Source organism: Akebia trifoliata, chromosome 14 (genome assembly GCF_017979445.1).
Source record: "Akebia trifoliata isolate Shusen 1 chromosome 14, ASM1797944v1, whole genome shotgun sequence".
NCBI classification, from domain to species: Eukaryota; Viridiplantae; Streptophyta; class Magnoliopsida; order Ranunculales; family Lardizabalaceae; genus Akebia; species Akebia trifoliata.
In genome coordinates this window covers 9,004,728-9,032,133 of record NC_141388.1, presented here as the reverse complement: position 1 = coordinate 9,032,133, position 27,406 = coordinate 9,004,728, and the positions used below count along the sequence as shown (strand labels likewise).

At 35.2% G+C, this 27,406-nt stretch overlaps 1 long non-coding RNA gene across 8 annotated transcripts in view; it reads right to left on the bottom strand.

Annotated features, from left to right (window-relative positions):
- The window catches only part of LOC147386059 (uncharacterized), a 101,195-nt gene that overhangs the window by 6,289 nt on the left and 67,500 nt on the right, over positions 1-27,406 (bottom strand). For 5 of the 8 annotated variants that reach the window (XR_015172155.1, XR_015172160.1, XR_015172171.1 and 2 more), the window contains one exon: positions 1,579-2,114. This is a non-coding gene — a long non-coding RNA (uncharacterized LOC147386059). The remainder of the gene's footprint in view (positions 1-1,578; positions 2,115-27,406) is intronic. The other 3 variants (XR_015172157.1, XR_015172169.1, XR_015172156.1) reach the window with 2 other exon arrangements.

Genomic DNA, 27,406 nt, shown 5'->3' with positions numbered 1-27,406 from the left:
AACAAAACAGAACGCATTATCTATATGCAATTTTTTACAAATCTAACAATAAACAAAGATGACAGCTTACATACATCTCACTTAATACTATTGTACAGTTATTTGTTGCAAAAAATATGCTCAAACGAAGGCATGAATCTACATATTCATTTACCATGGAACTTATGATATAGAGATAAGTTGACTTGAGAATATCACATTGGTTAAGTACACAAATATCAGTAGAAGATTAAAGAATACCAAAGCATCACTAAGCAATTCAAGTAGAAGTTAATTAATCATAGTGAAAGTAACAAATGGACCTCAACTTACGATAAAAACACAAGCACAAGGTCAACAAAAGTGATAAAATACCCAAAATAGAAGGATCGCACAATCGTATCAACTCATACAACACTATTTCCCTACTTCAAATTTACCAACTGTGAAAGATAGTGGGAGAACCACCTTTGTGATTGATTAGGTGAAGGATTGGCTCCCTCATGGGGGCTGAACCCTTTTGAACCTAGATCCATGGCATCAATACCCATAGATTTTACCAATAATTATCACATTAAATCTGGTCTAGAATTAAAAATAACAATCCAATTGGATTCCAATCAGATCTGTGCTTAATAAAATTCTTAATGGAGTGTTACCAATTAGGTAACAATGCTGGACATCGACTGACATGAACTATTTAAGACTAGATTTAGAACAGTTATGATTGAAGAGCTTAAAGAGAAATACAACCCAAGTAGTGCGCGTGAGATGGAGGCACAAACCAAGTAAATAAACTACATAGAACTTTTAATATACTTCGTCTACATCAGACTATGAAGGAAAAAAACTTCAATAAAGCCACACAATCCACAAAGGAACACCACGACATTAGGATCCCTCATAGAGGCAAATATCAAATGATGCAAAATAAAATAACCTAATTCAAATGAACAAATACAATACTGCATTCCCTCGAGAGTCCAATCTAGCAAAGAAGCCTAGTTGGCAATGCCTGGCAGAACACCTATACAAGATTTAAAAAAAGTACCAATTTGGTTGTTTCTACAAGTGTATACTCTTCAACCTCTTATGAAGTTAGTTAATAGAGATAATAATAAAAGGGATTATATATATGATGAGGATACATAAAATATCTCAACCAAATGATAGAAAACATGTATGTGTAACTAGTGTGCTAAAAAGTATAAATTCTTTAGCCGGTAGATAGGATTAACCAAGTACTTTAAGATTGAGGTAGTAACCATGAATATCACGTCTACTAAACATGTGAATTAAAATATTAAAATTTTCAAATATATATCTAAAAAATGTATAATTAAATGAATTTGAACTAGTTTTGTATGTACTCAAGTTGAAAAATCGTGGACCGTCCATTTTTTGTAAACCATTTTTGATGGGGTTAGAAGTTTTGGAATGGGCTGAGTTTTGGTGATGATGATCTCCTCGCCGTAGAGATCATCCTCACCAAAAATCAGCCCATTTCAAAACCTCTAACCTATGTTTTGAAAAATGTTTTGCCAAAATGTTTGTTGCTGAACATTTCCCATATATATAACAAATAATTATTGAGCATACCTCCTCTGCACTAAACGGATGAAGTGTTTGGTAGCTACCCAAGAATTAGTCCACATGAATAGCACAGAAAAAACAAAGTATGTCCGCATCAAAAGTGCAGAAAGAAATACAGACAATGATATATATTGTAAATTTGCAAAAAGAAATACATACAATGTTAGTGGAGTACCAGCTCACTTGTGAAATAGATTCCATAGTGCAAGGACAGTTGGTTGATTGATATATTCAAGGAAACCTTTGTGTGTACATTCATATATTATAAGGAAAGATTGAGGGCAGAAGTGAGGCGCCAAATTGGAGGAATAATTACACAGAATCAAGGCCAAATTTGAGGGAACAATTAGAGAAAGAAAAGTATAAGAACTGTAGCCAAAGCAGATAAAAAGAGGGGAAAAAAAAGCTTTTAAGTAGATTTTGTAATAAAATATTTTACCTTTATGAGTTCCATATTCAGGACCTGCCAACCAAAGCTCATGGCTGATACATGAATCTTTCAAAAAGAGCATTGAGTCTCTCAGACGTGTCATCTTGTCTACCTGAACAATTACAGAGATTTGAGATAAATACCAACAGAGAAGAAATCCACTTCAATTCTCTAAAAGCAATTAAACAAAAATCAATAGAAAAGTGTGAAAGATTTAAAGTGAACCTTAAGCATGATAATTGAACTACCTGTATGACTAAATTAGATTTTTTTTTTAAGAACAAATGCTGGCTTCCTATAACAAAAATCTAATCTACAATCTACATGGCTATGATTTCTCAAGAATCTGACCATCTAATTCAACATTTGGAAATCAATTTCACAAAATCCTCATAGAATCCACCATTAAAACATCAAAATAATACAAAATGGATCACTAAAAGAATCGAAGATAGATTTAATCGTAAGACGCACTAATAAACCAACAAATCGTCAACGAATTTACATTCGATTTTCTTCAAATCAAGATTTACAGTTGATCATACCTTGAACAGTAAGAACACCTTAGCAGAAACTCAGCTTCTAATCTAAGACGATGGATTGTGACAGCGATTGAAATCTTAGAAAGTTCAATCTGATTGCGATTGCGTCAAAGAGATATGGAAGTGAGAGAGATCTATCGAGGGAGCAGATCGAAAGAGAGATCGATCAAATAGAGTGGGAGATGAGATCTATCGAGGGAGATAGATCGATCGAGGGAGAGACTGTGAGAGAGAGAGATGGAGAGGTCGATCTATCAAGAGAACGACTATGAGAAAGAGATGAAGAGGTCGATCGATCAATCGATCGATGAGAGTGAGAGAGAGACAGAAAGAAAGAGAGTGAGATGAGATCGTGAGAAAGAGAGTGAAAGTGTGCGAGAGACGGGAAACATGGTTGAAAGGCCGCAGAATTTTAGTATTAAAAATTGACGGGCGAGACCCATCAATTTTTTTTTTTGCTTAAAATTGGGGATTTTCACATAGTGAGCGTACAAATCTACGTACCCAAACTTGTTAGATCATGGAGTCATTTGAGTATGCTACCTCGTGAGACATATTATCACGACTCATAAAAGATTTCTTTGAAAAATATCCAATAAAATGGAATGTACACGTCATACCATGTTTTTTGAGTTGTTATCAAAGGAGTTAGCTTTCATGTTTGCTAACCGATCTTCATAATAATCATATTGCTTTTTCTGTTGAATCAACATTTTATAAAAAAAAAAACTGACTGTCCCTTATTGCATTTCGGTTTTCAATAAATCAGAACAACAAATCTTAAAAATCAGATCAAAACCGGCCAGACCATAAGACGGATCTGATATTTAAAACAATGGTAGAATAAGAGGAGAGGGCTAGCTAAAAAATTATGTAATTACAATACATATCGATCATAAAAATAATTTTCAGCTCTTCGAGAATAAGAAATAGATCCCAAACTTAAAAAAGAGTAATGATTTTCAGACTCCCCATGTGGCATTCTCAAAATACTCTCGTGATGTGGCATGTGCTAGAACCATATATTTTATGCCTTGGGATACACATGCACATCCCCATAAAATCTATATAGACGTGTATCCCAAGGCATAAAATCTATGGTTCAAGCACATGCTACATCAGGAGAATATTTTGAGTATGCCGCGTTGGGAGTTAGATTATCACTATGCATTAGAAAATTACCTTTGTTAGGCTTGTCGTGGCACACAGTAGAGTCTCTAAGCACTGTGAAGAAACCTTTTCTGAGAAAAAACACTTTTTCTTTTTCTCACGATGCTTAGGGGCGGATTTATAGTGGGGGCACTTGTCCTCACAAGCGTTTTCAAATTCTATGGATTAATGTGATATTACAATAGATTTTAGCGGCGGATAAGGAAATTTATCACTATTTCCCCAACAAATTTTTTTTCCACTCTTAATTGTCCTCAAAACTATATATATATTTTTTTTCACTCTAAATTGTCCCCACAATTTTATTTTTTTTTAACTCTTGGGTGCCTCCACATGAGCAAAATCCTGGCTCCGCCCCTGATGATGCTCATAGAATCTTGGATCCACCAATCACATGATCCCATTTAATGGCTTTCCCAATTTTCAAAATTGCCCTCATTAGGCCGGGAGCAAATCCTCTGTAGTGCGATTATCCTGTAGCACTTATCAATATTTGAGGGTATGCCACGTCATCATGACAATTGTATCCAAATGTTTAAATTTAGGATCTTAGTGACCGTCCATTCAACTCAGTCCTCTGAGATTTTTTATTATGTTTCTAATTATCCTTTGTTGGCTAGAAGGGCTTTTTTGGGCGACCAATTGAGTCTTCCTAATACCCGAATCTTGTAATTGTTTTTTTCTTTTTTAATCAAATTATTTTTCACTTGCTTAGTCGAAAAAAATAAAATTATTAAGTAAATTAAAAAAAAAGATTTTTTTTTTAAAATTTGTTTTAAATCTGTTCCAAACAATGAATACAAGATGATTTTGTTGTTAGTTTCATATCAATGCACTACAACATTTTTGAGCTACAGCGGCGTTTCATAACGGCGGATCATTTTATCCGCCTCTATAGATATACGTGTTGTAGCAGATACTTATCTCCGCCGCTGTATTCAATTCCTATAGCAGCGGAATATGTTATCCGCCTCTATATATATACATGTTGCAGTGGATAATTATATCCGCCGCTATAGATACCTCAATAAACGCCAATTCAAGTCCTATAGCAGCGGAACCGTATATCCGCCACTAAAAAACAAAATTTCTTTTTCGATTTAGTGACTTCTCCTTATAAATTTTTTTTAATTGAATATAGCAGCGGCTTTGAAAATCCGCCAGTAAAAATTCAATTTTTTAATATAAAAAATTCTATTATTGTGGTGCACTTTATCAATTAATTTTAAATTGAATATAGCGACGGATCAGGATATTCGCCACTATAAAATGAATTTTTTAAATATTTAGTAAAAAAAATATAACAGCGATATAATTTTGCCGCCATTAAAAAATCAAATTTTATTTTGTTATTTTTTTTAAGTATAAAAATATTTTTAATTGAATATAGCAGCGGATTATTAGTTCCGCCGCTATAGAATAAATTTTTTAAATATAAAATATTTCATTTTTGTGAGATTTAATATAGGAGTGGATCCATTTTGCCGCCGTTAAAAATTAATTTCTTTGACAATGTTATTTTTTAAATTAATATAGCAGCGGATTGGTAGATCCGCTACTAAAAAAATAGTTGTTTTAGTAAAAAATTAGTATAGCAGCGGATATGCGGACCCGCCACTAAAAAAATAATTGTTTTTGTAAAAAAAAAATTAATGTAGCAGCGGAGATGTAGATCCGTCACTAAAAAAATAGGTGTATTAGTATATAAAAAATATATAGCAGCGGTTTGTTAGATCCGCCGCTGAAAAATAGTTGTTTTTCACATTATAAGGGCGGATTGTTTGGTCCGCAGCTATACTACCCCAAACAATTTGGCGCAAACGTTTTCGCGGTAATTTTGGAGGACGAAGGTTCAAAAGTTCAGCCATGTTCTCCTTTCTTCTTCTCATTCTCTCCATTTCTTTGAAATCCCTAAATCTTGGAGTTTAATCCCTTCGTTCTTCCACTTGAGTCTCGTTGGAGTTTCAGTCGACCCTTCTTCTGTTTAGAGGCTTCGTCGGCCCTTGATTTCATCGTTTTTTGTAGCGCCAGCTTCGTGTAGCACCGGCTTCGTGGTCGCTATCGTGAAGGTTGACGCCGGATTGTTTAGCCACCATATCTGGCCTGTACCGCCAAGAGTGGAAGGAGGGACTTGAACCCTCAACCTCAGTCTTCAATTTCGATTCACATCTCAGGTATTCTTTTGATGTTGAACTTCTACATGTATGTTACCTTATCTCAATAAGGTCCATGTACAGGATGAACATATTCCATAAATGGGATACTCCATATTATGCTTAATGAAACCTAAAAATGGAAAGATCCTAAATGAGAGTGGTTAACTTATTTGAATTAGAAGTCACAATTTTAGAAAGATCAGGATTAATTGTGTTCCTTTTTTGTTTTTGTTTTTGGAAGATTTGATTTGTCTATTTAAAGGGAAGGATTATAGATTTCATTAGGGAAGAAAATGCATGTAGTTGGTGGTTTGATTCTATAGACACCCCATTTTTGCACTCGCCTGATTAATCAACTCGTCAACCCGATCGCAATGATTCCCAATGATGGATGTGTATTCCATTGCTTTATTTTGTTACTAGATGTGTTTCAGAAATCCGGATGAGGTATCTCGAACTGACAAAACCTTAGAAACCACGCTACGCTAGGAAAATACGGTCCCAGAAACATAGAAATCATCATCTTGCAAATAAAAAAAGAAGTTTCACGATAAAAATCACTAAAAATTGAACAAATTACCAAAATACCCCTAACCTCAAAACAACCTTAGAGCCTACGTTACGCTTAGGAAAACCCATTCGAACACATAAAATAACAAATCGAAACCAAATAAATCATTTCACCAATTTTAATAGAATTTGATAAAATTACGAAAATGCACCTCATAAAGTTCACAATCATTTCGCATAAAAAATTTCATAAATGATACAAACCAACATTTTCATTGAATTCCTTACGAAAAACCGATTCTAAAACATCCTGGAACATTAAAAACCGACTTAAAACGTGAAAAATCCTCTCCGGGGGCATAACGGTAATTTCACAATTTTCATAATTAAAAAATCCGAAATTAATAAATAAAATATTAAAATAATTAAATTGAAACATTAATAAAATTAATTTAAAATTTTGAATTAAAAAAATCGATCAATCGGGCTCTCAGGCAAAATTGTTGAGGGTTCGTGAGATATTTCTTTAAGGACCACTCAATTTGGGGGTCCAAAGAATTAAAGATATTTTAGAGGGGGGTTCTCCAAAAATTAAAAGTAAATCAAGCAAGACTAAAGTCAAGGTGTTAAAGTCAATTAAGTGAGACTGAAGTCAAAATTAAAGTCAATTAAGCAAGACTAAAGTCAAGATATTGAAAGTCAATCAATTAAGACTAAAGTCAAAACATTAAAAGTCAATCAAATAAGACCAAAAGTCATAATAGAGATCTAATTAAATAATAACTCTATCTAATAGAGTTATAACTTAAAAATAATTCTACCTAAAACAATTTGAATTAAAACACAATTCTACCTAAAACAATTTTAATTAAAACACAATTCTACCTAAAACAAGTCAAACTAAAACACAACTCTAATTAAAAGATCTCTAATTAAACACTAACTCTATCCAAATCAACCCCTAAAAACATCTATAAATAGAGGTGCTCACACCCTATTTTCGTATCAACTGATAAACCCTAAGAGAAGTAGGTCTAGAAGCTCCCCTAGCCCCCCATAAACCCTAGTTTTGGAGTCCCAACTCCTTAGCTAACATCCCTCCTTCAATTTTAGTCTAGAAAACACCCAAAAGCCTTCTAAAAACACTCCCAAATCCTCAACGAACTTGAAGAGTTTAGATTCAAAAACAAGGAGATACCTTGCCTCGGAGATCCGAAGTCAAATCCGGAAACAGAACGAAGCAAGGGAGCACGGTACAAGGAGCTCTTTTTGTCAGATCTGAGGGAATAAAGTCCTTGCATCGGAAAGGTATTTTTTTTATTTATTTTTATCTAGGTTTTAGCAATGTAATTTACTTGGGAATTTAGTAGAGACCGGCTTTGGCCGGGCGGGATTGGTGCCTAACACCTTCCAATCCCGTAATATGATCCCCGAATTCAGTTTTCTTGGTTTTAGATTAGTTTTTATCCGTTTAGAGTCATTGATCGGTTCCTAGACCGTAATAACTAGGTGGCGACTCCCAAACCTCAAGGGTCAAAAGCGGATCCGCGCACCCCGCGAATCGAGGGCGCTTTCAGTGGCGACTCCGCTGGGGACATTGAGGATCAAACTTGAAAAACCCCAAGTATGGGGACATTGCCAATGACCTAGTTTTATTTGTTTTGCTTATTTTATTTAATTTTTAGTTAGTTTCATGTTATTGTTTCTTTATTATTTTTATTCTTGTTGGTACGTCGTTGATTGTTTGATTTTACTTGGAGCACTTTGATTTAACATATCATCTCTATGGTTTAATCAAGGGCCATTCGGAATGATCCGAAATAATACGAGATTTCGAAGGAATACTTTTATTGAGGATGAGATTTTTGGACCATGATTTTTTTTACATATATAAGTATATTTCGATTGAAAATTTGGGTGTGTGCTTGATTTAACATTTGACCGTTTTCCTTAATAAAAAAAAAAAAATTTATTAGTTATTTGCTTTTTCGCTTATTAGGTAGGTATTCGTTTTTATTTTAGTTTATAGGCAAGAGAGGCTGCCCATTGACAGCATCTCAAACAGTAAAATTATAAAAATAAAAATAAAAAAATAAAAAAATAAAAAAAAAATTCTTGAATTTCTGTCGGCAGAAACTATTGGGGGAGGTGTGTGCATAGCAAATCAATTTGAGGGGGCTATTAATAAAAAACCCATTTTATTTATTTCCATTCAACCCTTTAAAATTTTTTTTTTTTTTTAAAAGAGAACCATCGTCTTCTTCATTCGGTTCTACTGTCTCAACAGAGACTCGAAAACCTTGCTCCTCAAAGGTTTTTAACCGGCCTCTTGGCTCATTAATCTCGGCCAATTTAAGGATCAACCGTTTGAGTTTTGCTTTCATCCTGATTATCGATTGATCAACGATGGATCAACGGACTGGTATGGGGCGCTGTTTCCTGAATTACTTCATATTTTCTTCGCTCAAAAATCGTCCCCATGTCTCGACTTTAATGGCTGTCTTGCCCGATCAGCTGTAAGGAAGATACTTCTGATCTCGATTGAACATGAAGATCTCTGTGGAGATTGGTTGAAGTGTGGTTCTTCACCCTATTTCTTTTAAATAAAAGATTAAAATCGCCATTCAAGAAGTTCAGAAAGAGATTTCTTTCATTACAGAACTGAAATGGCGAACAATTCGTCGAAAAATCCCATGTTGCATGTTGATCTCGACGCTGTTATAGGTTGATCTCGACGCTGTTATAGGTTGATCTCGACGCTGGTCTGCTGTTATGAGTTGATCTCGACGCTGGTCTGCTGTTATGAGTTGATCTCGACGACTAAGCTTCTGTTGATCTCGACGTTAAACTGCTGTTATAAGTTGATCTCGACGGTAAGCTGCTGTTGATCTCGACGTTAAGCCATTGTTGATCTCAACGTTAAGCTGTTGTTATAAATTGATCTCGACGTTAAGCCGCGGCTGATCTCGACGATAAGCTGCTGTCATGAGGCGAGCTTGATGTTATCCTGCTGTTTTAAAACGGCATGGCTGATCTCGACATGTGCTGGATGAGCTCGATTATCGACAGCGGCATTTATTCGGTTTCCCAAAATTATCTTGATTTTTTAAGATCAATTTATTTTCTAAAAAAAAGGGGGAAATTAATTTGTTTCACAAAAAGGAAAATCAAAATAAAAAAAATAAAGAATAGAAAGTTTTTTAAAAAAAAAGGGAAGTTCAAAAAATAATGGAATCAAATTTTTTTAAATGTTGCTAATGGCGACATATGCTCAAGTTGTTTTATTTCTTGAATTTCCTTGATTGGGCTCAACTTATTTTTAAAAATAAAAAATAAAAAATGAAAAAATGATGAACAAAACCATCCTCTTTATTTCATTGATCATTATTATACACTCAATTCAAAACCCTTAGAAATTTCGAATTATTTCGGGTCGTCCCGAAACACCCTTGATTGGACTATGAAATTTATCAAATCATGGCGATGATCGGGTCTAATTGATTGCCACATACCGTATATGTGCATGTTTAAATCGTGAACCGGACCATGTTATTGATTCATGATGATTGCCTATTTAATGTGCTCTAATGTCATTGGGAATACATGTTTTATGTTGGTCATAATGTTGATCATGATTAAATGTTTATGTGATTGGAATGGTGCTTAGATCCATATAATTCATGTTATAACGATTGGTTTGATTAGGCCATGGGCCCATTTGTTTGAAAAGGCCCCGGGCACACCCCACCCTACTTTGCACACACCACATGCACGTTTACCGCTTTACTCACTTACACGTCCCATTTAGCCAACGTGGCACTAGTGCGTGGCCCGGTCTCTTCGGAGATGCGACGTCATTCATGAAACCCACAACTCCAGTCACGTACCTTAGGGTATATCGAACTGGGGCATCAATACCGTCTGATCAGGTGATTCTGAGAGACATATTGATGCACCCAGGCTGGGGTGACCTGAGCCTTTGTCCTATTGTAAGCCACACAGTCACATGTCCCGATTGCCAACGTAGTACTAGTACGTGGTCGGTCCCCTCGTGGGATGCCAAACCATTTATGAAAGCTACAACTCTTGACTCGTACCCGTAGGTATAAAAGGTAATCTAAGTATATCAATTGCACTTCTTGGTCAAAACCGGTGCCTAAGCAAGATCTTGCCCCGCTGTACCCTACTGTACGAGGGGGATAGACTACGTCTATTCTAAACGAGAGGTATTTAAGTGGGCCCTTGCTCAGCATTGTGCGCCACTTCTCAACTGGAGATCGAACTGACTGTTTTTGGCTTCAGAGAAGTGAATTGAGGTTTTAGATTATCACCTATACGGTATATCAAACCAAGTCACCACGTATCAAAAGGTATATAGGTGTGCTTGGGCAAGGGTGGCTAGATAAAAATGCATTGCACGTAGTAAACCTAGAGTCTAGAAGCCTTCCTATAGGTCACGACCCTAATTGACTATGGGTGTTCCTGGGTTGCTTTATTCAATCCAACCAACAGGTAGGTGGGCGGACCGATCCAGAATAATCAAACAAAACCCGCAATATCGGTCCTACCCAATCGGTGAAATGTACTGATTAATTTGAACCACTTAAATTGATCAAATTGATCAATACCAAATCAGTTGGACTAATTGGTTTCACTTTCAAAGATCCAGACCACTTTATCTAGAAAGATTCTATCTTAAGATCAAATTAATTTATCTGATCAAAGGTTCAATCCCAATCAGGGGTAGACCCGCATCTAACCTTTCTTACTTTCTTGGTCACTATAGACTTATGGTGCATTTGGATTCGATTTTCCGTCAGACTTGGGCTATTTTATATCAAAACTTTAATCATGTGGTTAAGAGTCAAACCTTTAGAGTCAATGGTTAACCTTGGTTTACTTCCAATCAGGTGATAATTGGTCCTAAACGTTCTAAACCTCCATCTGTACCACTTTGGGTCCGTGAAAAGAGTCGTCTTTCTAGAGTACCATTGCCAAGTAGTCAGTCATTGCCACAAGAAAAAACGAGTATCATGGATGAAGCTGCGCTCCGTCAGATTTTAGAATCTTTTCAAGCCCAGATTATTACCTCTGTCCAAACACAAATTGAATCCCTGAAAATTGAAAAGGGAAAAGATAAAGCTATAGAACCTCAGGATGTGTTTGACCTCGTTGAAAACTAAGAAGATGATCAGTTACACGTTGACCCTGTTCTAGCTCATCGAATAACTCAAGTTGAAACTGCTTTGAAGAACATCAAATACCCTGATGATCTTACTCTTGGATTAGGGTCAATAAACTTGTTTCCCATGGTCCGTCTACCAGAAAAGTTACAATGCCAGATATGGAGAAGTTTGACGGTATTGGATGCCCTAGGACTCACTTAAAAGTATATGTCGGCATAATGCAATCTCAGGGTCTAAATGAAGAACAGATGGCTCAACTTTTTCAAAGAACCCTGACAGGTCCTGCACTACGCTGGTTAATGTCATTGGACTCATCTCGGGTAAGAACATGGCATGAATTGATGAAAGAGTTTATTGGTCGATATTCATTCAACACGGATATTGAACTCACAAGAAGAGATTTAGAAACTACTAAACAAAAACCTGGGGAAACTTTCACTGAGTTCATTGCTCGATGGAGAGCTAAAGCCGCTCAACTGTGGGACCGACCTCAAGAGAAGGAACAAGTTAAGATTATCCTTAGGAATCTCACTCCAAATTATGCCAAGTACTTGATGCCTCAGTACCTTCCCACTTTTCAATCCTTCCTTGAGGCTGGAAATCAAGTTGAGGATGCCTACTCTTCGGGACTTTTTGGTAACTCGTCTGAGTCAAAACCCAAACATATCAAGCCTAATGTCAATTCCTTACAAGTGGCCAACACCTCCTTCACACTATCTCCTCAAGCTACTCAACCTTCACAAACTAAGCCTAGGAGACAGTTTGCCAATCTTGGAATGTCCCTTAGTGTTGCTTATCAAAAATTGATGAAAAGGGGATTGTTGACGCCTTTACAACCTAAGCATTTGCCTAATCCTCTTCCTCCAAACATGGATAATGGGCAATTCTGTGAATTCCATCAGATGCCTGGTCATGTTCTTGACAGGTGTATTACTCTCAGACATGCTATCCAAGACCTTATTGAGCAAGGAAAAGTCACCATACCCACTCCTACTACTCCCAATGTTAAGACTAACCCTTTGCCTACTTTTCAAAATCAACCCCTTCCTACTCTGAACCTAATATCCATATCCAAATCCGAATCAATTGATCCAGTTTCCTTCATTCACCAAATGGGTCTTAACAGTGCATTCGCTCCATGCCAGAATGAGCACAACTACCCTAATGCAGCGACAGAACTGAAGAACAGGGAAATTATTGAAGCAACGGATTGTCGCGCATATGACAAAGGCTTGAATCAAAATATGAAGAGATAGTAAAAGCAGGCAAGTTCAAGTCATCCATCGAAGATAACCGAAGTGGCATAGACTCTAGATTTGTGTCCCTCTATTCATAATGATGTCATCTTTTAAGTTTTCTTAGTTTTTTTTTAGCTTCAATTGCTTCAGTCTTTGAATTCAGTTAGCCATCTTTATTTTTGGGTTTTAGTAAGGTTTGTCAGTTTGTGTTCTTTTTTATTCTAATAAAGAAGCTTTTGATTATCATGTGTGCAATAATGATGTGAACATAAAATCTAACATGAGAAATGACTTAAAGCTCACTAATCAAATTTGATAAATATTGGAATTAAAGAGTACACTCAAGAAGTGCAAATTGGTGATACATTATCCTCAAGAGAACATGAGAGCATAGTAAACTTACTTGAGAAATTCAACAATATTTCTTGCATGGTCTCATAAGGATATATATAGATGGATCGCATAAAAATATAGATCAAGACATGTAGTCAAGGGTGAACTTCAAAGTCGAAGATTATTGGTCAAAAATGATATAGCTGAAGGCATCGACAAAGACACTAAGACTTACAAGTGGATCTACCAGGTTTCTCACTCAAAAGAGGAGAATTTTCATTCATAAGAGAATAAAAGAGTTTCTCGAAATTTTAGAGTTAGAAAACTCAATCATACTCGATTTCACAAAAGAAGACTGAAGAATATTCATTCTCAAAAGAAGACCTTGCTCGACAGAGCAATTCAGATATCGAATTCCTGAAACTTTGACCAAGTCAAGCAGCATTCACCAAAGGAGGCCTTCTTTGGTCGAGCAATCATCCTGTCTTACCAAAAAAGAAAAAAAACCTTCTTTAGCCCCTCGCAGTCTTTTAAAAGAAAAATAAAAGCAGTAGCCTCTTCTTTCTAAACCATACCAACCAACCTTGGGAGGGAATCTTAGTATGAACTACGTTTTGACCTGATCCCAAAAGGAAAAAAAAGAAATATTTGGGGTACGTAGGCAACCTGAGAAGTTACTTCAGGCCCGGTCATTAAAAGAAAAATGTATTCTCTTAAGGAAAGTGTCATCCAAAAGAAAAATCTACTATTGAAATGTTCAAAAGAAAAGAATGCCAAACTAAGGGCATTAGAAAAAAGAATCAAAAGAATTGACAAAAAGAAAAGAATGCCAAACTAGGGGCATTTAGAAAAAAAATCAAAATAATTGATAGAAAAGAGAGAATATCAAACTAGGGGCATTTTGGGAAGTTGAGCCTTATATCTTTTCTTTCTAAATCATATCCTAAGCCCACCTATTAAGTCCTCCTGAAGGCTAATTGACTCGGTTAAGGTGCAGGGAACTGAGAAGTTGTCGAGTTGGTTATACAAGATCATCAAGAAAAAAAAGAGAAGCCCGCTAAGTCGAAAACCTGAAAAGGCAGCTTAGGCAAAATTTAGGGCATAACCATAAAAAAGAAAGCCTGCTAGGTTGAAAACCTGAAAAGGCGACCTAGGCAAAAATCAAGGCATCATTAGAAAAAGAAAAACAAAGTCCGCTAGATTGAAAACCTAAAGAGGCGATCTAGGCAAAAATTAGGACATCATCAAATGGGAGGAAAGGTCCCGTCAAGAAGAAAAATTCAGAAGGAAGCTTGTGCAGAAACTGCAGAACCATTCAAGCCACGATATTTGTCTTTTAGCCAAGAGCTCACATCCGACAAAGACAATATTGAAGTCGAAAAAAATCAGAAGTCATCTTGAACATTGTAGGATCTTCAAAAGTATGTTTACTTGTTCAAGTGTTCGCTAATGGAAGATGTAGAATCATCAACCACTTTGAAAAGGAAGATCTTTTATTCTAATATTTATCAAGATTTTTTAAGTCCAGCTCAAGCATTTTTCAAAAGAAATTCGAAAGAAAATGATCAATTCTTTATTGCACATATGATAATCTTAAGAGTCTTAAATTTAAGAGAATGTCAGTTCTTCTATCTATCATACATCAGAGTCCATATTTTTCAAGCGTAATCCATTCCATCAGTCTCGTAGTCAAGTCCCAGTTAAAGCTAACCTTGAAACTAGGGGCATTTTTTGAAAGTCATTTAATTCCAAAGTTTTTGTTCTTAATCACATGATAAAAAGAAAATCATACAAAAGTTTAAAAGTCCGGCGAAGCCCAATGATAATTACGAATCCAGATGCATGATAAGCCAATAAATGCCCGATCTTTCAAACTTTGAGCTCGATTTTGAATCATAGAATGAATTAATAGGATTTTTTAAGTTCCTATAAATCTAAGCTCGAGAAACGTGACTTAGTAAGTTCGAGTCTGAGAAGCGAAATTCCAACTTTTTGAATCATAGAATGAATAGGCTTTTTGAAGTACCTACAAACCTAAGTTCGAGTCCGAGAAACGAGACTCCAACTTGTTGAATCATAGAATGAATAGGCTTTTTTGAAGTGCCTACAAACCCAAGTTCGAGTCCGAGAAACGAGACTCCAACTTGTTGAATCATAGAATGAATAGGCTTTTTGAAGTGCCTACAAACCCAAGTTCGAGTCCAAGAAACGAGACTCCAACTTTTTGAATCATAGAATGAATAGGCTTTTTGAAGTGCCTACAAACCTAAGTTTGAGTCCGAGAAACGAGACTCCAACTTTTTGAATCATAGAATGAATAGGCTTTTTGAAGTGCCTACAAACCTAAGTTCGAGTCCGAGAAACGAGACTCCAATTTTTGAATCATAGAATGAATAGGCTTTTTGAAGTGCCTATAAACCTGAGTTCGAGTCCGAGAAACGAGACTCCAACTTTTTGAATAATAAATAGGCTTTTTGAAGTGCCTATAAACCTAAGTTCGAGTCCGAGAAACGAGACTCCAACGTTTTGAATCATAGGCTTTTTGAAGTGCCTATTAACCTTAGTTTGAGTCCGAGAAACGAGACTCCAATTTTAATAGGATTGTTTAAGTTCCTGTAAACCTTAGCCAGAGTCCAAGAAACGAGACTCCAACTTTGTTTGAAATCATATTGAATTAATAGGATTGTTTAAGTTCCTTAGCCTGAGAAGCTTGGCTACAATAGGCTCCAGTCCGATAAATGAGATTCAAACTTTTTCGAACTCTAAAAAGAATTTCAAATAGGATTTAACGAAGTTCCTACAATGTTATAACTCCAATTACCTTTGTTAAACCTTGCTATGATTGTTTTCGTTGCATAAGTGCATCTCAATTTTGAATCATTATTGTCAGTGAGAAAAGATCTCTAGGACCTGGCACATTTTTACTTAGTTTCACACAGCATCACACCATTGCAAACACGTGCACTTTTGCATCAGTCAGGGAGAATTTTCTAAAATTCGAGGATCTGACATCGTCAGTGAGAGTTCAAGCTCGAGGACCTGACAACCTTTTAGTTCGGGAAGAGTTTTACGCTCAAGGATCCGAACACCCTGACGAATTGCTAAATCAGGCTGCAAAATGAACTGTCACTAGCTTTGGCATTCGGATATCGCACTATCTACCAAAATAGATTTGCTATCTAGTTTGCTTCAACCCTCTGCCAAAGAGGGGCATCTGTAGACACCCCATTTTTGCACTCGCCTGATTAATCAACTCGTCAACCCGATCGCAATGATTCCCAATTATGGATGTGTATTCCATTGCTTTATTTTGTTACTAGATGTGTTTCAGAAATCCGGATGAGGTATCTCGAACTGACAAAACCTTAGAAACCACGCTACGCTAGGAAAATACGACCCCAGAAACATAGAAATCATCATCTTGCAAATAAAAAAAGAAGCTTCACGATAAAAATCACTAAAAATTGAACAAATTACCAAAATACCCCTAACCTCAAAACAACCTTAGAGCCTACGTTACGCTTAGGAAAACCCATTCGAACACATAAAATAACAAATCGAAACCAAATAAATCATTTCACCAATTTTAATAGAATTTGATAAAATTACGAAAATGCCCCTCATAAAGTTCACAATCATTTCGCATAAAAATTTTCATAAATGATACAAACCAACATTTCCATTGAATTCCTTACGAAAAACCGATTCTAAAACATCCTGGAACATTAAAAACCGACTTAAAACGTGAAAAATCCTCTCCGGGGGTAAAACGGTAATTTCACAATTTTCATAATTAAAAAATCCGAAATTAATAAATAAAATATTAAAATAATTAAATTGAAACATTAATAAAATTAATTTAAAATTTTGAATTAAAAAAATCGATCAATCGGGCTCTCAGGCAAAATTGTTGAGGGTTCGTGAGATATTTCTTTAAGGACCACTCAATTTCGGGGTCCAAAGAATTAAAGATATTTTAGAGGGGGGTTCTCCAAAAATTAAAAGTAAATCAAGCAAGACTAAAGTCAAGGTGTTAAAGTCAATTAAGTGAGACTGAAGTCAAAATTAAAGTCAATTAAGCAAGACTAAAGTCAAGATATTGAAAGTCAATCAATTAAGACTAAAGTCAAAACATTAAAAGTCAATCAAATAAGACCAAAAGTCATAATAGAGATCTAATTAAATAATAACTCTATCTAATAGAGTTATAACTTAAAAATAATTCTACCTAAAACAATTTGAATTAAAACACAATTCTACCTAAAACAATTTTAATTAAAACACAATTCTACCTAAAACAAGTCAAACTAAAACACAACTCTAATTAAAAGATCTCTAATTAAACACTAACTCTATCCAAATCAACCCCTAAAAACATCTATAAATAGAGGTGCTCACACCCTATTTTCGTATCAACTGATAAACCCTAAGAGAAGTAGGTCTAGAAGCTCCCCTAGCCCCCCATAAACCCTAGTTTTGGAGTCCCAACTCCTTAGCTAACATCCCTCCTTCAATTTTAGTCTAGAAAACACCCAAAAGTCTTCTAAAAACACTCCCAAATCCTCAACGAACTTGAAGAGTTTAGATTCAAAAACAAGGAGATACCTTGCCTCGGAGATCCGAAGTCAAATCCGGAAACAGAACGAAGCAAGGGAGCACGGTACAAGGAGCTCTTTTTGTCAGATCTGAGGGAATAAAGTCCTTGCATCGGAAAGGTATTTTTTTTATTTATTTTTATCTAGGTTTTAGCAATGTAATTTACTTGGGAATTTAGTAGAGACCGACTTTGGCCGGGCGGGATTGGTGCCTAACACCTTCCAATCCCGTAATATGATCCCCGAATTTAGTTTTCTTGGTTTTAGATTAGTTTTTATCCGTTTAGAGTCATTGATCGGTTCCTAGACCGTAATAACTAGGTGGCGACTCCCAAACCTCAAGGGTCAAAAGCGGATCCGCGCACCCCGCGGATCGAGGGCGCTTTCAGATTCATGACAAACTCAGTAAACAAATCTTTCACTTTCTTTTCCTTTTTCTTAATTGTGTTTGTTTACATATGACTGATTGAACTGATATCAATCAGAGAACTAATCAGGGATATTGATGGCATCCCAACTGTTTGAGATATAGTGCAACAGAAATTGAAGAAAAACTTAATGAGAAACAAAAGAAGGCATACTTTGAGATATTCTTTGTGGGCCACCCCAATATGTGAGATTTGAAAACATTTCCATACCTGTTATGTGAGGGCACAAAAAAAAGATACCAAAATTAATGAAAATTATAATGTAAAATAAGGAAACTTCAAGAAAAATTAGTCATTTTGTTTGAGAATTTTCAGAATTAAAATAGATAGAAGACCCAATAGAACTTCTCTTTAGTATAATATTGGCTGGTTTTATACATATATATCTTACATGGGTTTGTCATGCAAATCTATTAATTAAAAAAAAATTAAAATAAATAAATAAATATTCCATGTTTAATAGCATGTTAAGCAAACTAAAGCTGGTGTAGACTAGAAGAGACAATAAGCCAAGGTAACACTTGTGTGAGTGAAGAGAAACCCCTCATACAACACAAGTCAATCAACTTGGAAACTAGAGCTGAAAACATCTTAAAACAATAGAGATTATTTTACAACAACAAACACAAATTGTAAGAAAACCAACATAACTAGAAAAACCCAAACCTTAAAAACAGTAAAAGATTATTCTCTAACACACATAAATTTAATATAAGAGAAAACCCATATCAAAGAATAAATTTACTTCAACAATGCATTATCAAAGTTGAAAAACAACTAAAAATGAAGAAAATGAAACACACCCAAGATGCTCCCAAGAAAATGAAACAAACCTCTCTGATTCTTCATGAAGTTTGGTCTAACTTCATTCCATCTTAACAAAGCAGAGCAGATACAGAGCAACAAAACCACTACAAAAACCATCACCAAAACAGCCATTGATGCTCCCAAGATGCTTCAACCCACTTCAAAGAAAACTGTTAATGAAATGGGTTGCTCACATTCAAGTCAGTCAGAAGTATATATAGGCCTCTCTAGAGTCTAGACTGCCTTATATGCAGAAAGGAAAGTAAGGTAAAAAAGGTCTAGACATAATCCCCTCAAAAGTACCCTACAAAGCTACACTTAGTAGCTTACTTTCCTTTCACTTCAAACCCTGATGCGATTGTCTGAACTAAGGTGCTGGCTGCTATATCCTGTAAGTAATTGTTTCTTATCTCTCCATAAATTTCTGCCAACACAGTTGGAAACCACTTGCTTAATGGAGTTAGTTGGTCAGGTTTTGAATTGTTTGCTTGTTGTGATGAGTTTCAGGTCTGATCGGTATAATTAACCTGGTGTTGCTGCATTTCGTCTCACAAATGGTAATGCAACGTTGAGAGAATGTTAGATTTCGAAGGTATGTGTCCCCTGCCCAACCCCAATTTATTTAGTTCCCCAATTTGCTTGTGTGTACATGTAGAAAGAGTAAAGATTAAGTCAATGCCTTTTGTCTTTTCATCACAACCAAATGACGCAATATCTAATTTTTCTTCTTGGTTTCTGGTTTTCTCGTGAGTGTTGCATGCATCAATTCTTTTTCTCTCGAGTTTTTGCCTTGAACCCATTTACCAGGAAGGCTCTAAACTTGGTCCAGTAACAAAAATAAACACTTAAAGTAAAAGTCAAATTAAGATGACTTCTACTTTTTACTTAGCGGGAAGTAAAATTTTCTCGGCATAACCGTGTAAGAGAAAAAGAGCACGGGTAAGAAGTAAAATACTTTTCTTACTAACTTAGTTTGAGTTAAAATCTTACTAATGGTCTTTGAGCTCAATTGGATGATCACATTGGCAATCCAACACCACAATTCTCTAGGTTTCGTGAAAAAATTCAAATCCCAAAGAAAAACAATAAATAAATAAATAAATAAATAAAAGGCTTGATCCAAAGTTTTGAGAATAGATGGCTTTCAAACTTCCAAATTTAAAATTAGAATTCAACGGTAAAAAATAAATTTGTTTTGATTTCTTTTTTCAAAGTTCATAGAATTTAGTCCTCATAAATATAAAAGAGTCGTGCTAGAGTGACCTAAATCTGGTACCTCATATCACACTTCTCGACTTGAAAGTGGATAAGAACCAAAGATGCTTTTTCACTCGTATCTCATTGAAAAGCATTTATGGTTCTCATATACTCACATCAAGAAGTGTGATATGAGGTTCGATCCTGAGGTCACTTCAACATTATCCAATATAAAATTGGTTTATGATTTGTGAAATTATCCTTAGCGTATAATCCAAATGAAATTTTAACATCTTGCATGCTTTTAATTTAAGGTAATTGGTTAAATTAAAACACTGTTAATTCATTAAGTACTTTTATTATTACATTACCAAAACAGAATTTTGTTGTTTAAAAGTACTATTGCAAAAGTTATTCTCAACCATCTACTTTTTTTGTCAAGTTCTTGCTAAAGTCTACATTAATATTTCAATGTTCCGCAATATCTCTTTTTTTGCCATCACGCTTGTAGATGTAGGAGTCTTCGGTTCCTTATAGCCTCAACCTTATTTTGCTTTTTTGAAAGAGGATACACATAAAAAGACATAAATTAGTCTATAAAATACTCTAAACTGCATGTTTTAAATAACAACATTTTAAAACAAGCAAATGGAGTTGAGAATTGAAGATTAAAATAACCACAACCACAGAAAAACCTACTGCAGTGGTTGCTTTTTAGCCACCCAATAATCAATTTTAAGCTATTGCAGTAACAGAGTCATCGTATGTTACATTATTAAAGTATTTTGAAAAAAGAAAAAGAAAATAAAAATTCAAGGTATGCTTGATTGCATGGAAAGTGACTTTCCATGGAAAAATGGGTATGGTTGGAAAATCAAAACTCATTGTTGATTTCATCTAAACAAAATCATGGGGGGAAAAATTGAGGAAAATTGTTCTGTTATATTCAACTTTTAGTAGGGATAGGTAGGGTATCACATGTTATTGATTGTTTCGAGGGACTTAGATGTTAAAAGATAACAAGCGCTCATTTCTTAACTTCTGTTTAGAGGAACAGTAACGATTTGAATCAATTAACAATGCCATGATTAGATGTTCCTGTTAATCATTGGCCCAAGAATATGAAGGATACTTATACACAACTTAAGAATTATTTCAAAGATCTTGCAAGGTCTATATAATGGGATTTATATGATGTGTTTTCCAAATGAAACTTTAATCCATTAATGACTCTATCATCGTTTAGACTTTGTGGAGAAGCTCGTGTCTCGTGTTTTAATCTTTGATTACTTGAAGAGATGCCATATGTTTTTTTTTAATCGATATATGCATCACAGAGATTTGAAGAATAACCCTATTTTATTGATTTTGATTTGCTTTTTTTTTTTTTCTTTCATAAATAGGTTCAAAGCAAAAAAATATAAAAAAATCCTTATTTTTCTGTGGAAATGGGATTTTTCAAATCTCCATTTTTTTCTTTTAATTTCTTTATAAATAGTTTCATTTGAAGTAAAATAGATGAAGGAGTTTTTATTGTCTCTTTTGAATCTTAGGAACTATGGTGAGCTGAGGAGATTCAAGTGCTCCCGATATTGCTTGGCGTCCCTCACAGCTGCATTGCATGTACTGCACCTGTTCTGCTTGACCTCTCCAGCATTTTCATTTACTGTTGTAGAGATGATGACTTGTTTCTGTATTTTCACACTTAATCGGATTATGGAATCAATGGTGTCATCCTTGGAATGGATTGATGGAATGTCTTCATGGTCATCATAGTGTCTTCATTAGGAATCCATTTTGAACAATTTTGCCCGCGCATGTAATATTGGGTACTTTTATTTGCCAAGATTAATGGTGGAATATTTTTATTTGCTAATGTAATCCATAAACAACTCCAGATTGACAGACAGTAAATGAAGGAGTGACTATGGGTAGTGACACATCTTCAGATTGACAAAGAAGTGATTCACACCTAGTTACTTGAGGCTTTTTGTCTTCAGTGGGATCATGATCCAACTTCTTCAGTTTCTAAGTGGAAGGAAGTAACAGTGATATCAAGTACCGAGGTTCTATTTTAGCCCCAACATTCTGATAAAGTTTGTAAGTTCAAGCTGTCTTCTATGTTCTATGTTATTCATTTTAGTAATTCGTGTCATCATTTTTAATGTTTGGGTATCAATTTTTTGGGACTCAATATGGTAATGTGAGGTAAAGATTGTTATGTTCTTTGATTTGATCTATTGGGTTTTGTGATGTAGAGAAATAGAAGGCTGCATGTTATTTTATTTGAAGTATTGACATAGAACATGGCCAGTTAAGTCCACCAACGATCAATGATATAGTCAAATCAAGGTAATTTTCCAACACAAAAATTGTATAAGGCTAGATTCTATGGGCATTTATCATAAAATCTAATCAGTGACCAATAATCTACTTCGATAGATCTTATTCTGCTTAGGGTGTACATTCAGTTTTCTTTGACTAGGCTCATGGTATACATTCAGTTTACTGTGACTAGTTCTAATTATTGCTTCATTTGGTTTGATGTTGAATTGTTGATCTGACACACTTTAAGTGAAATAAAAGTCACTTTACTTTGTTGTGTGAAATTGACTATTGATTTCATTCTATTTAATACCTTGGACTTGAGCTATGTCCATAGCTAAGAAACTGATACTAATGGGGCTGTGACTGAAAAATTACTTGATTGTTAATCTGGTGTGTGTGGATTAGTGTGTCTGACAGTCCTAGACCTTAAAGAATTTGCATCATTATTCATATTGGATCATCCATCCATAATGTCTAAATCACCCTGTTTTATCCATCATGTCTTGAGAGTTTTTTTAATGTTTAATTTGGCTCTATGTGCCTCACATAGTCTTAGTTTGTATTGACAAAGACATGGAACCATGTAGAAAATTAGAAAGGACACCCTATATGTTAAGTACGTACTTCAACTTCAAACTTATATAGAACATAACAAATCATCAAGCTCTTCCTTAAAAATGCATCCTTGCTAAGAAATTTTGTTGAATAAAATAGGAAAGATCAAGAACCAAAACTCAATCATACCTCCAGACAGTTTTCTCCACAAAGTCACATGTTAGAAATTGGCTTAGACACCCATATGTTAAGTAACCAACTTTATTGTGTTGTGTTTGTGGATCAACATGTAACTGGTCTAAATGACACTGGTTTGTGTTGTGTTGGATTATTACCGTTAACGAAATAAACACATTAGTTGAAGGATGTAGATGAACAATAGAGATACAAAAGAATGAAATCAAGCATCAACACAAGAATGACATCCTTCACTTGCTCCCAAATTTTTGGAGTAAGCATTTAATGATACTCTGTTCAACTCAAACATATTGATCATCCTTCCCTCTAAAAGTCTCTAGTTAGGCTCAAGCCATCATAAATAGCGATAACTTTCTGATCTTGATAAATAGGATCAAAATCATCCTTCAAAATCTAGTGGTATACTTGCAAAATAAATGTACTCTGATAATCAACTTAGACATCAATATAACAAATTAATGAGGCAAAGTTCATTGAATTGCCTACTACTTTTGTACTATTGGGTAATTTAATTATAACATTCTTATTTTTTTTTCATTATTCCCCTGCCCAATAAGGATTTTGGTGCGACTTTCATGTCATGATTGTGCAAGTCTGCATGGTCTGTCAATTGCTCTAACAGGTCAAAAATGTGCCTCCTCTATGTATCGCCTCCTCCACTTCATGAAAACCCTTGCATAAATGGTGGGGGGGATATGGCTCAACAATAGCTTGATCCTTGAAAATAGACCATTCCTATCAACCATGTTAATGCTACTGACCAAACTGATTGACCGGAAACATTTTATATTCTTTATTTCATCTTCGGAATTAGTTCATTGGATGTGGCATTAATCCTTTATAGAACTTACCTTTCTCATAGACTTCTTTAAATTCATCAAAGCCATCCTTCTTGATTACGATGATGATTTCTTTTCACTATGTAAGATCATCAAATTATCTTCCAATTGGAAGTTGGAAAACTGACTGAAATAGTTTAATGTTGCATGTCTGCAATATATATATATATATCTAACTAAGGATATGTTAATAACTGTTTATTTGTGTCCTTGTATGTTTTGCTTTTTCACGGAGAACTCTATTGATGCTTTTGTCTTTTATAATATTAGCATGTGCACTGGCACACAACTTCCTCTAAAGTAAGCATACTTTAGGAAAATGTGATCATCTTATACAAATTGCTTGTCATTAACTTCTAGGATGCTTTGGAATTCTTTCTACACCTGGCAGAATATTTGTTCATTAGCTGTTGGATTTGGAAATTATCACTAATAATAACATGTTTGCTCGAAGGATATGGTAGCATAGAGTCCCTTTTTTTGGGTTGCACTTCTTTCACTTCAGTATTTTGGTTATAATTGTGATTGGTAAAACATTTGCAGCCATTGGACTAATCCTGAAACTGTTAATGACCCAGTCCTACTCAAACAAATGGAAGCAACGCTTGTTAATTCTATTGGACTGCTTCGAGAGCGGAATGTAAATTGTAGTCAACGTTTATATAGGATTTAGATATTACTAGAGAAAACACTGTTGAAAAATATTAGGATGACAAGTGCCCTACCAAATGAAATCATTATGTTTTATAGAGCATCAGTAATCCCAGAAGTCCTAGGATCGATGCATGAATTAGAGAAGTGGAAATTAAGTTATTTTATGGTTAAAAGAACCTGAGAATCTCAATATGTTTTAACTTTCTCCTTAATCATGTGGTCAATATTGGAGGATTTTGATTTCAAAAAAGAGGACTATGTGGAAGATGTTCTCACTGTCAATGGAGTTGGGTATTTGTAAGGAGAGGAATGGTCATATAGTTGAAAGACAAGTGTATCGCATCATGGTGGTTTAAAAGAAACTTTCATATGCCATTGGGTTGTCTTTCTTAAGGAGTTCAATGGTGTAAGTTTTGATGACTTTATGTAGTTTTGTTTCCATTACCAAAGGAGTTATTAACTTACTTTATACATTTTTATCTATTTTGAGCTAAAGAGGTTGCTTTTCTATAGTTTTTGTGTTCTTGGGTTTCTTTGAAAATTGGTGCTTGCCCTGTTTCTCTCTTCTTTATATATATATATATATATATATACTCACAAACAAAAAGGAAAAAAATTAATAGTGAGTCTTGTATTTTGTTGCAGAATCTCTCAACCAAACTTTTTGCTGCTTTACGAATGCTTCGAATTGCTCTTATGAAAGAACTTGGTGGGGAAGTCGAAGCATTCAAGATATTTCGGTGTGTGCAACTTTTCTCTTAGTATCTTCCACATTTTTTATTCCTGATCCCCTCGATCAATCTAAGTCCTGACAAGTTCCTCTCTTTTATTCATGGTCGAAGTCGTAATTTGTTTTATGGGAAGATGAGATCATATCGTACTCATAATTCATCATGGCTGGCTTGCATTATAATTTTTTATATTGCACTTTTGGAAGATAAGGCTTTGCTTATGATTGTAATTTTGGAAGATAAGTTAATTTCGTGTACAATTCCATGATGCAACTGAGGCATTCTATGTAGGAAATCATACTTGGAGCTTTGCTGAAATCAGGTTCTCATTCCATTGATGTTAAACAAAAGGTAAAGCGCTAGTCAACAGATCCCTTCTATTCTCCCTTTTGTTTGTTAATTATACTTGGTTATGTTTTTTTATCTTCGACTTAAATATTGGTGCATTGATTGTAGATTTTAGTGTGGACAAAGGGGAGCAAGTTGAAAGGTATTTATATATGTGTGTGCGCGCGCTTGTATGTGTGTGTGTTTGTGCGTGCGTGTGTGTGTGTGAGTTGGAGTGCATGTGTGTGTGCACGTGCCTGTGCGTGAGTTAGATTCCAGTGACCATTTTGATAAAGCAGAAAAAATAGATCTTTTTTAAAATTCAGGAAAAAAAAATATATTTTTTTAAAATTAAAAAATTGACCTATTGTGGGGGATCTTAAGATCCGCCGCTATATTCTGTATATTTTATTAATTAAAGAATTGACTTATTGCGGCGGATCATAAAATCCGCCACAATATGCTGTATATTTTATTAATTAAAAAAATTAACCTATTGCCGCGGACCCTACAATCCGCCGCTATATGCTATATATTTTATTCCTTAAATATTCACCTATTGCAGCGGATATGAGATACCGCCGCTATATGTTGAATATTCTATTAATTTTAAAAATCGATCTATTGTGGCGGATATAAATATCCGCCGCTAAAGATGGTACATTTAACAGCGCATCTTTTGTTCCGCCGCTACATTTAGCGACCGAGGATACTGCGTCGGATCTGGTTTCCGCTGCTCATCGCCGCAATAGCCTTTAGTGGCGGAGAAATTGCCATTGAGGGCGAATTTTTCCGCCGCTATAGACCAAAAATGTTGTAGTGATGTGATGTTATATAGACTGTGAACAAGACCAAAAAGGATCTACAGGATAACTGGGCTAGAGAGGATCCGCTCTCCCTATTAGGCTTGGCACGACACGCACTATAGAGTTTATAAGTAGTGTGGCGAGAAATTTTGTCAGCACAATACCACTCCTTACCTAATCCCAGTTCTTCTTAAAAAGAGTTTCTCTAAACTCACTTCTTTCCCGATTGCGTTGACTTGACAGTATTGAAAGAACCATAGATTTTTTTCTTTAGAGATTGATAGCGAAGAATCTATGGTTCTCTTTTGTTCAAAACAAAATTCTTTCAACACTGTGCTGACATGGTAGTGTTGAGAGAACTACATATATTTTTTTTTCGAGGTTGATGGTGAAGAATCTATGAGTCCCTTAATACTGTTACGTCAGTGCAGTGTTGAGCACAGTGTCGAAGGAAGTCAGTTTAACATTTTTCCATTTTCCTCTTAAATATAAGAGTCCTGATAATATGATTCGCCAGGTGGCATACTCAATCGATTCCATGACATGGAAAAGTTTGGGAACAGTAGATCTGTACATCTCAGGATACACGACTCCCTCGAGATATACTGTTTTATGGGGAAGTGCAATCGTCTCGAAGAGTACAAATCTACAGTTCCTGAAATTCTCACGTCAAGGAGTCGATTGAGTATGCCACATGGCGAGTCATATTATCACGACTCTAAAACATATTATAGTTAGTGTTGGAGTGACTGTGCAGGACAATTACATTACACACTGTGCTACCGCAGAGGTGCACACAGAACC